Source organism: Rattus norvegicus, chromosome 5 (genome assembly GCF_021556685.1).
Source record: "Rattus norvegicus strain SHRSP/BbbUtx chromosome 5, alternate assembly SHRSP_T2T, whole genome shotgun sequence".
NCBI lineage: Eukaryota > Metazoa > Chordata > Mammalia > Rodentia > Muridae > Rattus > Rattus norvegicus.
In genome coordinates, this window is record NC_141538.1 from 34,832,314 (window position 1) to 34,842,645 (window position 10,332).

General features: G+C 41.5%; 1 pseudogene; it reads right to left on the bottom strand.

Moving 5' to 3' along the window:
• Positions 1-834: 834 nt before the first annotated feature.
• Positions 835-3,639, bottom strand: Gabpb2-ps1 (GA binding protein transcription factor subunit beta 2, pseudogene 1; annotated as a pseudogene).
• Positions 3,640-10,332: the final 6,693 nt, after the last annotated feature.

The window sequence follows — 10,332 nt, forward strand, 5'->3', positions numbered from 1 at the left end:
GAAACAAACACGCAAAAATGTTATTTGAGTTATGCAAATGAAAATTATATATATATATTTCTATGTATAAACAACCATAAGGTACATAGCCATGTTTACTGTATTATAAAAAGATAGTGTTACAGTATAGTTCTTCGTGGATTCCTACTTATATCTTAATCAATTTAGCCTTCTGCATTCGAACTCTGGCCTTGCTCTGACCCAGAAAAACCCTTAGACTACTCCTGTATATCACATGCACCATGCTTGCTTACTGTCATTTATCCATGTATCCAATCAATACTGGCAAACCATTTACGCGCTGAGACACAGTCGTGTCTAATTTGTTTTCACTGCGTTTCATTGAGTAGCAGATCACTCAAAACAAGTAAGTAGACATTTTAATGTTGGTTAAACATACTAGGAGAAAGTAGAACAGGAAGATAGGATGCACTTAGCTTAGCTTTGGGTAGTGGGGCGTAGGGCTGCTTTCATAATAAGGTTATAAGGAAGGGTTTCTCAGAGCATTGGACTAAGGCCTAAATGCTGAACACTCCTTCAAAATGTCCAGGCTGACACACAAGGGTTGTTTGTTTGTTTGTTTGTTTGTTTGTTTGTTTTCCTTCCTCCTTAAATTGTAAAGGCCATGAACTTGGAGAAATTGCCAGAAGCAATTGCTTAGACATAACGAGCATTATGAATGATGCTAAGAGCCCACGACAATTACTATTTTTGAAAAAGGAGATCATATTTGTAGGTCGTTAGAGGATGAAATGATGCGATTCACTTTTTTTTTTAAATGTGGAAAGTTATTTAATTGTAAAATAGAAAATGAGGCCAGAGTATAGTCTGGAGGGTAACTGGTTCTTTATACAGATAAGCTAGAGGAGCCTGGGGGTTGGGTGGGGGCAAACATTTTCATAAAGCAATGAAACAAAACAAAAATAATAAGAGCTCGAAGTTACATTTTACAAAAGAGAGTGGAATAGTCTGTCAAATAAATGTTCATACATTTCGGAATTGACAATACTGTGAGAGTCGCAGCACAAGCCTGGAGTGCTCACAGGGAATAGCAAAAGTTATGTTAGCATACCTATAGCATCACCGAGTACAAAAGGCCCTGCTCTACATACAAAAGCAATTTTCCATAAGAATAATTTCTTAGGGGGAGGGGAGTAAGTCCACTAAATATTTCAGAAACCTAAATGCACTGAGTTTGCCAAAAACATTATCTTAAAATCCAGCGCCTCAAAGTGCTTGTGTGGAAGTCATGATGGAAGGAAGGCACAGAGCAGTCTCACATCCTCACACTGCAATTGCCAGAAAAGCAACACAAGTGCAGATTGAGTTCTCTTGCAAGTTGCTCCAAGAACATCGTCATGTTGCCAGTAAAACCAGTCTCGAGCTTACTCACTTTCAATGACCGACAAAATGACAGCAGTGCCTTTGTTTTTTCTTGGTAACGTTCATCATCTTTGTGAGAAACATACCTAAGCAAGTGGTGCGTTTTAATATCATAAAACATGCAGAATATGTACAAACAAAATTTTAATAATATTGGCTTCTTATACATGTAAATCTGCTTGAGTGTAGCTGAAATTGAACAAATATAACATTTCTACTCCTTAAAAAATGTTCTCAGAGAACCTGAAACAACTTAAAAGCTGTACAAAAGTTCCTGGGAGAAATCTCTTTGCAGACTTTTCCCAGCATTAGTCCACCATAATTGTCACACATTTGGTCCAATCTACAACGATCACGCTTAAAACTTCTGTTTCTGAGAAATTGAGTCTGTACCCAAATCAAAAAGAATTCCACATAACAGTGGCATATGTGGCTTTTGGATCTCTTTATCAACTCATTTATAGCTGTAAAGAAGCAACAAAAAAAAAAAAAAACCAAAAAAACCACTATTTACAGAATCCAGTTTTAAATACATTTCACAAGTTCTGAAGTTTTATATTATAAGAATTGAGAGCTCACGGCTTAAGTCCCATTATCAACCTGTAGTGCTTTCCATTATTCTGTATTCCCGCAGAAGACTGCATTCTTTCTGGACAAAAGGTAAAAGCAGGGGTTGGGGATTTGGCTCAGTAGTAGAGCGCTTGCCTAGGAAGCGCAAGGCCCTGGGTTCGGTCCCCAGCTCCGAAAAAAAGAAATTTAAAAAAAAAAAAAAAGGTAAAAGCAAACTGGTGTTCATGGCGACTTAACGGCTTCTTTGACGGTCTGGGGTTGTTATGGGCTCTAGTTTCTGCCTGTAGGCCTCTGCCTCCCCTTCCTTCTTAAGCAGCTGCTGTCCGTACTTCTGGGCCTCTCGGTTGGCTTCATCTAGCTGTTTCTGAAGCGACTCTCTGTCTCTTCAATTTCTGCAGACTCCACCCGGTTCTCAGTTATTTCCATACACTTAGCCGGTGGCTCTTCAGTGATGACAGTTTCTTTAGCAATGTCTGCGGCTGGCACTGTCAATACTCGCTGTCCATCAGACATGGTCACCATGATGCGATGACCCATCCTACTGGTAAGAATGGAGTGCAAGTTTCCCAGCTGGATTCCATCTGTGACTATCGTGATGACTTGCTGACTCCCTGAGCTAACTTCTTGCTGAATTGCACCATCCACAGATTCTGGTGCAACCACTTCCTCTGTGGCCACTACTGGAGATTCTGAAGAATTGGACAATGGGACGGATGCTTCAGTTAAGGCAGCTAATGTAGCTAGTACTGACGTAGAGGAGTTTCCAAATTGAACAGCAGATCCTCCTGTTTCATCTGTAAGGTTCACCACCCCTCCGGGTCCAGTGATGAACTGTGGCGAGGCAGCATGTATTGTCACAGTGTCAGGTGTTGATCTGGTTCTGCATAGCAATCTGTAATACCTCTGCTAAATCTTCATTTCCGTTGTCTATTGAAATATCAAATGCAGTTTTACAAAATTTACTCTGCGTATGTTCATCGGCACCATATTTGATTAAAAGCTCCACCACTTCTTGATAATTCTGTTCTGTCGCCCAATGCACAGCTGTCATCTTCAACGTATCCTTTGCACTGACGTCAGCACCATGCTTAAGCACAACCTCTACTATACTGGCATGGCCCTCGGAAGCTGCCATGTGCAGTGGTGTGTCCGGTCCGCTTTGGTCCTGGCATCTGTACTTATACAGGCTTGGAGAAGCACCTCTGTGGTAGAGTAATGCCCATACTGTGCAGGCAGATGAAGGGGAGAAGTTCCCAGCCAGACTGTGGTAAAAGGAGCTCCATTTGCCACCAAAATATGGACTTCGTCATCTTGGCCTGCGTATGCCGCTGCCGAAAGCTTCTTCCCAAGTCTACCAGGGACATCTGGAAAAGCTTCCAGGAGTGGCAGCAGGGGAGCAGCAGGAGGAGGTGCCGGACCGAGGCACCTCGGAGCCCGCAGGGCTGACACACCCCACCACACACAGAGCGCTTCGCTGCACAGGGCCTGGCTCACTTTTTAAAAGACCAAGTGCTGTGTATGTTATCCAAAATTAGCCTCCACCTCACTGCCTAACAGCTAAGTTTAAGCTATCCATTCCATTTCTAATACCGTTTCCTACGAGGTGTCTCATTAGCTATCCTTTTGCTCTCTTTCCCTGACCGTAGCAACAACTTCTATTCACTAAAACTCAGTGAACCCATCCATCGTCGTTCTGGAAGGCCTTCTGATCCTCAGTGCTGAATGCTCCCCTCCGTGTACTCTGGATTGTAACTGTGGTTAGGTTCCCTCTTTGTAGAGAAGTTTTCTAGAACGCCAGAAGCAAAAGAAAAATATATAAGTGTACACGTTTGTATATACACCCGAATGTGTGTATGTGTGCATGAGTGTATGAATTATGAAGGGGATTTATTGGAATGGCATAGATGACATAAGTTTAGAAGCTTGACTATTCCAAAAACTGTTAGTATGCAGCCCGGAAACAGAGAACTCAGCTGCCGCTCAGTCTAGGCAACTGGGAGCCCCAGCAATCAGTCTCTGTTGGAGGCCTCAGTTTCTAAGAGAGTAGTTGGTGTTGAATGAATGTTGACTGGCTGAAGGAGGGGTAGCTTATATACTCATGGCTGGTGGGAGCAGGGGCAGGCCCACTTGCTCAGGAGGAAGGAAGCTTGCGTGCCTGTGCTGACTTCCTCATACTACTCACGGTCCAATGTTTTGTGTTTGAGCTGTGAGCTCATTGGATGGCGCCACTCACATTCAAGGCAGTTGCTTGCTTCCGTTGTCTCACATGTTAATACTCTCTGGGAACTTCTCCCAACTCACCCTAGAGGTTCATCTCACCAGTCCTAGGTATCTCTTATTCTAGACGAGTTGATAACCAAAGCCAGCATCACACTCTCCATTTAACACCATTCTGTCCTGCTCTTACTTAATCGTCAGTGAGTATGTTAGATGGTTATACACGTCTGTCCTCACCCACACCCTGCTGTCAGCGTATACCCTAACTTTCATACAACTTTGAACCTGATTCCCACAGAGGTAGGCAGAACTTTCTCTGAGTTCAAGTCCAGCTTAGTCTACATATCAAGTTTTAGGGGTAGTCAGGGCTATGTAGTGAGACCTCATCTCACAAAACAAAAACAACTCCCTCCAAAAACCCCAGATCTCACAAGATGATAAATTATTGTGTCTGAGAATCCAAAAACCAAAATCCACTGATATTTAAAACAAAGACAAGCTAGAGCACCAGAAGAAAAATATGAATTTCTTCCACTGATAATATTTGCGGAAATAAGTGTTTTTCAATAAAATTCAATTTTAAAGATTTATAGAAATTAATCTTAATATGTGAAAAGCTAGTTATCACAAAACCAAATCTTTTAAATAATTGCTAATAGCACTTTATGTTTCATTTATTTGATAATGATATTAAAACATAAATATAAATAAATAAAAATAAATTTTCATCATTCAGACTTGGAATCACAAAAAGCGCCCAAACTTATTGAAATAAGAATTGTCATACTTTCCCCCCCTTTATTCTTATTTTTAAATATGTGGGCATCTAAAATATGATTTAATTAAATGCACGTGTGTACTATTTTGTGGTTAAAAGGAGTAAACTAAATGCCTGAAGATAAAAATGAACTTTTCTGTACCCACTTCAGTTTCCATACACTCAAATTCTTAAGAGCAAAAAAAAAAAAAAAAAAAAAAGAAGAAGAATCAGAAAGTGTAATGCTGTGAGACCAAGTATGAAGGCAGGAGAAAAAAAATTCAAGCATACTCACTGAAGAAAGTGATTATTAATATGGCCAAACTGTAATTAAGGTTACAAACCTAAGGCTCTTGCAACCCTAATTGTAAAAGCATCTTTTACTCACTTAATGTAGTTGTCATCCTGGTGGCTTACTGCTAAGCAAACTCACCCTTTCTAGTTCTTTCTGCACCATGGCTGGCTGGTTTCACTCAGTTCTGGCTCAAACTCCTCTGCAAGCTGACTGATTCAATCTGGCTTCTCTCAGCCTCTCACTGAATTGCTCTGTTTGGTCTTAAACTAACTCTGGCAATTTTCTCTAATCTTCTGGCTTTTTATTCTCTGGCTTCAAATGCTTGTGCATGAACTCACTAATGAACTCAACTCCACTGCATTATGATCAATCAATCCACTCAACTCAATTGACTGATGCTCTCTCCGTACTGTTCTTAAATAGCTTCCCTTTCCTGTGCTGTTCTCATGAGAGTTGGGTGTATCCTATCTCTGACTCACTTTGTCAAATCTTCCTCTAATTTGTCACTTTGTCTGCTGCCCCTCAATTAGATGTCATTTTCAAACATGTTTGCCTCTTTCCACAAACTAGTTTTACCTTAAAGGCTGAGCACACGTCTGTATTCCAGCCAGAGGGATTAAAGATGTGTGGCCTGTCTGCATTCCACCTAAATCGCACAGACCTAGTTCTTTGCATGTGACCTCTTGCCAGAGCAGCCCTATGTGTGAATTAAAATTCCTCTGCATCTAATAGCAACTCAGAAGAGCAGAACTGGCCTTGCTTCCTACTTGCCCATCAAAAGGGGAAGACTGTAGAGAATCTGAGCTTCGGTGTTGGTTTGGACTCCATATCTTGCTCATTTCTAACGACTTTGGATCCAGACTGTTGGGTCTTGCACAGACTTCCAAAGTTTAAAGATGCACTCCTTTTGGGCTAATGAGCTATTTCACTAGTGAGGGTGCTGGCTGCTGAGTCTCGCAGTCTGAGTTTGGTCCTGGGAACCTACAGGGTGGAAGGAGAGAACTGACTTCTGAAAGTTGTTTTCACCTCTGTGAGATGGCACACGCATACACACACACGCACATGCTTGAGAGTATGAGCTCTCACTGAATACAGTGTAGTTAAGGAAAACACACATACAAGTTACATCTCTTTTATTTTAAAATTACACATAAAACCAAAACGTTTCCAGGTACATGAATACACAGCACGAATAGGTCAGAACAGGATAATTCTAAGTCAATAATAGTTTCATAAGACACACATCAGATTTACTTGCATTGAACAGAAGAACAGAGCTTGGTGGGAATTGTCCCACGTGGCCAATGCTCTAATTGTAGAAGATGTGCCCTTCTCTTGAGCCTGGCAAATGCATATGAAGACCATGTTCTACAGATACTAGCCAGATATTCTGGAAATGTTGTGGCTGTACTTTTCTCCTTAAAGTAGGGCCGATATTTTCTTCTGTTTGCCACTTCCTTTGGTCACTTACTAGGAGTAAGGGCAAAGGTGTGGTAAGGGCAGACAGAATAGCATGCTACAACAGAAGATGTAATGGAACCAAAAAAAGGAGAAGAACCAAAAGGAATTGGAAAAAAAGGGGAGTTTAGCAGAGAGTTCGCAGAAGCTGGAATCAGAGGACATATGAGTAGATGTGAGCACAGTCACGGGTAGGCATGTGGTCTTGGATAAATCCCCATGAAAGTCCCTGAACAGCAACCAGTCTTCACAGAGTATGTTACAGTAAGTTAAACAGCCTGAGTAAGGCTAGTTGGTTTTTTTTTTTTCTTCAATAAAGGTAGAGTGGCCTCAAATAATTTTGAGAATTGTTCTTCACTGCTCTTCGTGATTCTGAAGTAGAAACGGCAGCTTAAAATCACCCTGCAAGCAGCCCATCTCCTCATACCGTCTTTTGTCTCTGCAAGCTTTCTACCTGCTCACTGTTATTCTAGCAAATTGCAGAAGCACTGTCGTGCTCGGTCAGGGAACTGGCCGTGGGCAGACTGAGAAAGTGAGGTCTGCAAACATAGTGTTAGCGAGGCAGGTGTGCACAGCCTGCTTCTTGGTGCTCATTGTTTGGCTCCGTGCCCGTTGTGTTGGTCCTGTCAGCACTTCCGCACGTTAATATGTGATTATGTGATTATCCTGACTGACAGCCTTGTGAGGCACGTGACCTGATGGAGCCGTTGCTTGGTTTCTCACATCCCAGAGAAGGCTGAGCCTCTCAGTGTGGCTTGTGTTCAGGCAGAGCTAGTCAAAGATAAAAGTGGTAGAATAAAAAAGTCCCCATTTAACCATTTGAAATCCCTGAAATGCCTTCTTCATGAAAAACAAGAACAAGAAGTCATCAAGGTGTGTGGCTGTTAGTTATGAATAAACACGGAAGTCAGAAGCTACTGTTTTCTTCTTGTGTAGCTTTGATGACGTCTAGTCCCCTCCTCCCGTCCCATATATAATTGATAAGTTCAATTTACTAATACAAAATGTGGCCAGTGTAATAGGATGTGGACATTGAACATAGTTTAGTATCTTACTGCTAAGTTTCTGAGGGGGGGATAAATAGGAAACAAAACAAACAAACAAATCGGAAAGTTTTCGGGAGAATTGAGAATGGTGGGGCAAGCCTTGAATTCCAGTACTCTTGATGGCAGAGGCAGGCAAATCTCAGAGTTCTAAGCTAGCCAGGGAGTTCCAGGACAGCCAGGGCAACATAAGAAGCCATGTCTTGAAAAACAAAAAAACAAAAACAAAACAAAAAACCCAAAAAAACAAAAAACCAAAACAAACAAACAAACAAAAAACCAAACCAAAGTTATTGAGAACCTACGGTTTACTTTAGCACTATCTAAAGTGAAATGAAGTGGACCCAAGGCTGTTTAAGACACTGATAAATTATACAGACAATGGCAACCCTCGGCCCATGATGATAATATTGATGTAGAAAAGTATCAGTGAATTCCAAGGTATTGAATGACAACAAACATAAGTGTATTACACCACAATACCATATATGTTGCAAATATTTAGCTAGATTGACTTTCTCTTAAATACCACACACTACATTCATAAAGGAACATCAAACCACAATGTGTTGACATGTTGGACCTCAAAAATGTTTCTTCCTTTTTTCTTCCTTCATTTTACTGAGAGTTAGAATTTACTTATTTTAAAGGCTAAACTTTCCATGGTGAGGAGGAGGAGGAGGAGGAGGAGGAGGAGGAGGATGATGATGATGATGACGACGGTGTTTATATGGTACGTGGGTGGGAAAATGTGGAGGTCAGAGGACAAGGTGGCTCTTTTCTTCCTTGGTGGGATCTATAAATAAAACTCAGGCCACCAGGTTTGTACAATGCTCTAATTTCATTCCTATTGTGTTGATAAAACACCATGACAAAAGCAAGAAACAAATTTATTTTAGCCTACAGTTCCAGATGACACGCCATCATTGTAAGGAAGTTAAGACAGGAACTTCAAGTAGCTGGTCATATTATACCTTCAGTCGACAGTAGAGAGAAATGAGTGTACACAGGCTCAGGAATCAGAGATAAATCAGAGTTTCTTTCTCATACAGTCCAAGGCCCCAAATCAGGGAATGATATTGCCCACATTACAAAAAAACAATATAATTAATACAATCTCCCGCAGACATGCCCACAGGTCATGCCAATAGAGTGAAGTCCCTCGTTGAGACTCAGATGATTCTAGTTACTGACAAGTTGACAGTTAACCATCACAATCTTACCCACTGAGACACTTCAGCAGCCCTAGAATATCTTTATTATAAAACTAGGAACTTAGGGATCAAATCTAGGGATATCCAATCCGAAATGTTTCCAACTGTAGAAGTAAACATTTATAAGAGAAACAGGAGTGCAATCGCTCCTAGATTTAGGACATTATGTATGTGGTGGCAAATTGTGGTGGTCTACATCAAGTACCTTGGAAGAGGAAACCTCAATTGAGGAATCGCCTCCCTCACACTGGTGAGTAAGCCTGACTGTGGAGAATCTTCTTGACTGTTAATTGATGCGTGGGGGCCTAGCCCACTGTGGGTGGTGCCACTGTTAGGCAAGTGGTCCTGGGTTATATAAGAAAGAGCATCCTCCTGGATGGGAGCTCCAAGGCAGTGTTCCCCTGTAGTCTCTGCTTTAGTTCCTGTTTCCAGATTCCTACTGATTCTTGTGAATTGATTCTGTTTCCAGCTACTTTGCTGAAGGAATTTATCACCTGCAAGAGTTCCCAGTGGAATTTTTAGAGTCACTTATGTATACTACCATATCATCAGCAAATAAAGATACTTTGACTTCTTACTTTCTAATTCATATTTCCTTGATCTCTTTTCAGTTGTTGTATTGCTGTACTGTAAAAGGTCCAAGCCCATTTCTGGGTTTGAAAACTCACCAATCCCCACCAGTCCCTGGTGCCAAAACATCACCAGTCCCTGAGCTCAAAAATCCTACCAGTGTCTACCCTGGAAATCTCTACCTGGAAAACTCAGCCAAAAAGAAACCCTATATAACGCCTGTCTCCTGTTCACTTCCCTGTTGCTGCTTGCCTGAGCAGAAACAGCCACCCTCTTGTCTCCCTTCCAATTAACCTCTAGTGTGCAGTTTGTTTGTGCAGTGTGACTTTGTGGTATTTCTTGGCTTCTGGCTGCCAGGATACCTCTCCTCTCAGAGCTACAACACATCCTCTGGTGAGACCTTTCTCGTCAGAGCTGCAACACTTCCATAGAGGAAGTCTTTCTCCTCAGAGATGTAACGCTAGCAGTTGCTCTTGTGGTCAGTTTTGGAGACAGTTCCACATGTCCAGAGAAGTATACTCTTTTGTGTTTGCTTTAGCCTGTCCACTGTAGCCTATAGTATGTTATGATGGATGAGGCATGTAACCAAGAAAGGTACTCCTCTCATTGTGGTCACGAAGAAGACACTGGGTATGCAATGTTCCTCTCAAGGGTATACTTTCAAGGGTATACTCTTGGAATTCCTCCCATAGCTCTACCTCTTAAAGGTCCCATCATATCCTACTGCTACTATATGCTGGGAATCAAGCTTTCAAGACACAGGCCTTTGGGAAGCATCTATTCAAACTGTAGTAGTTTGCCAAATTCCACTGTACTCACACATTT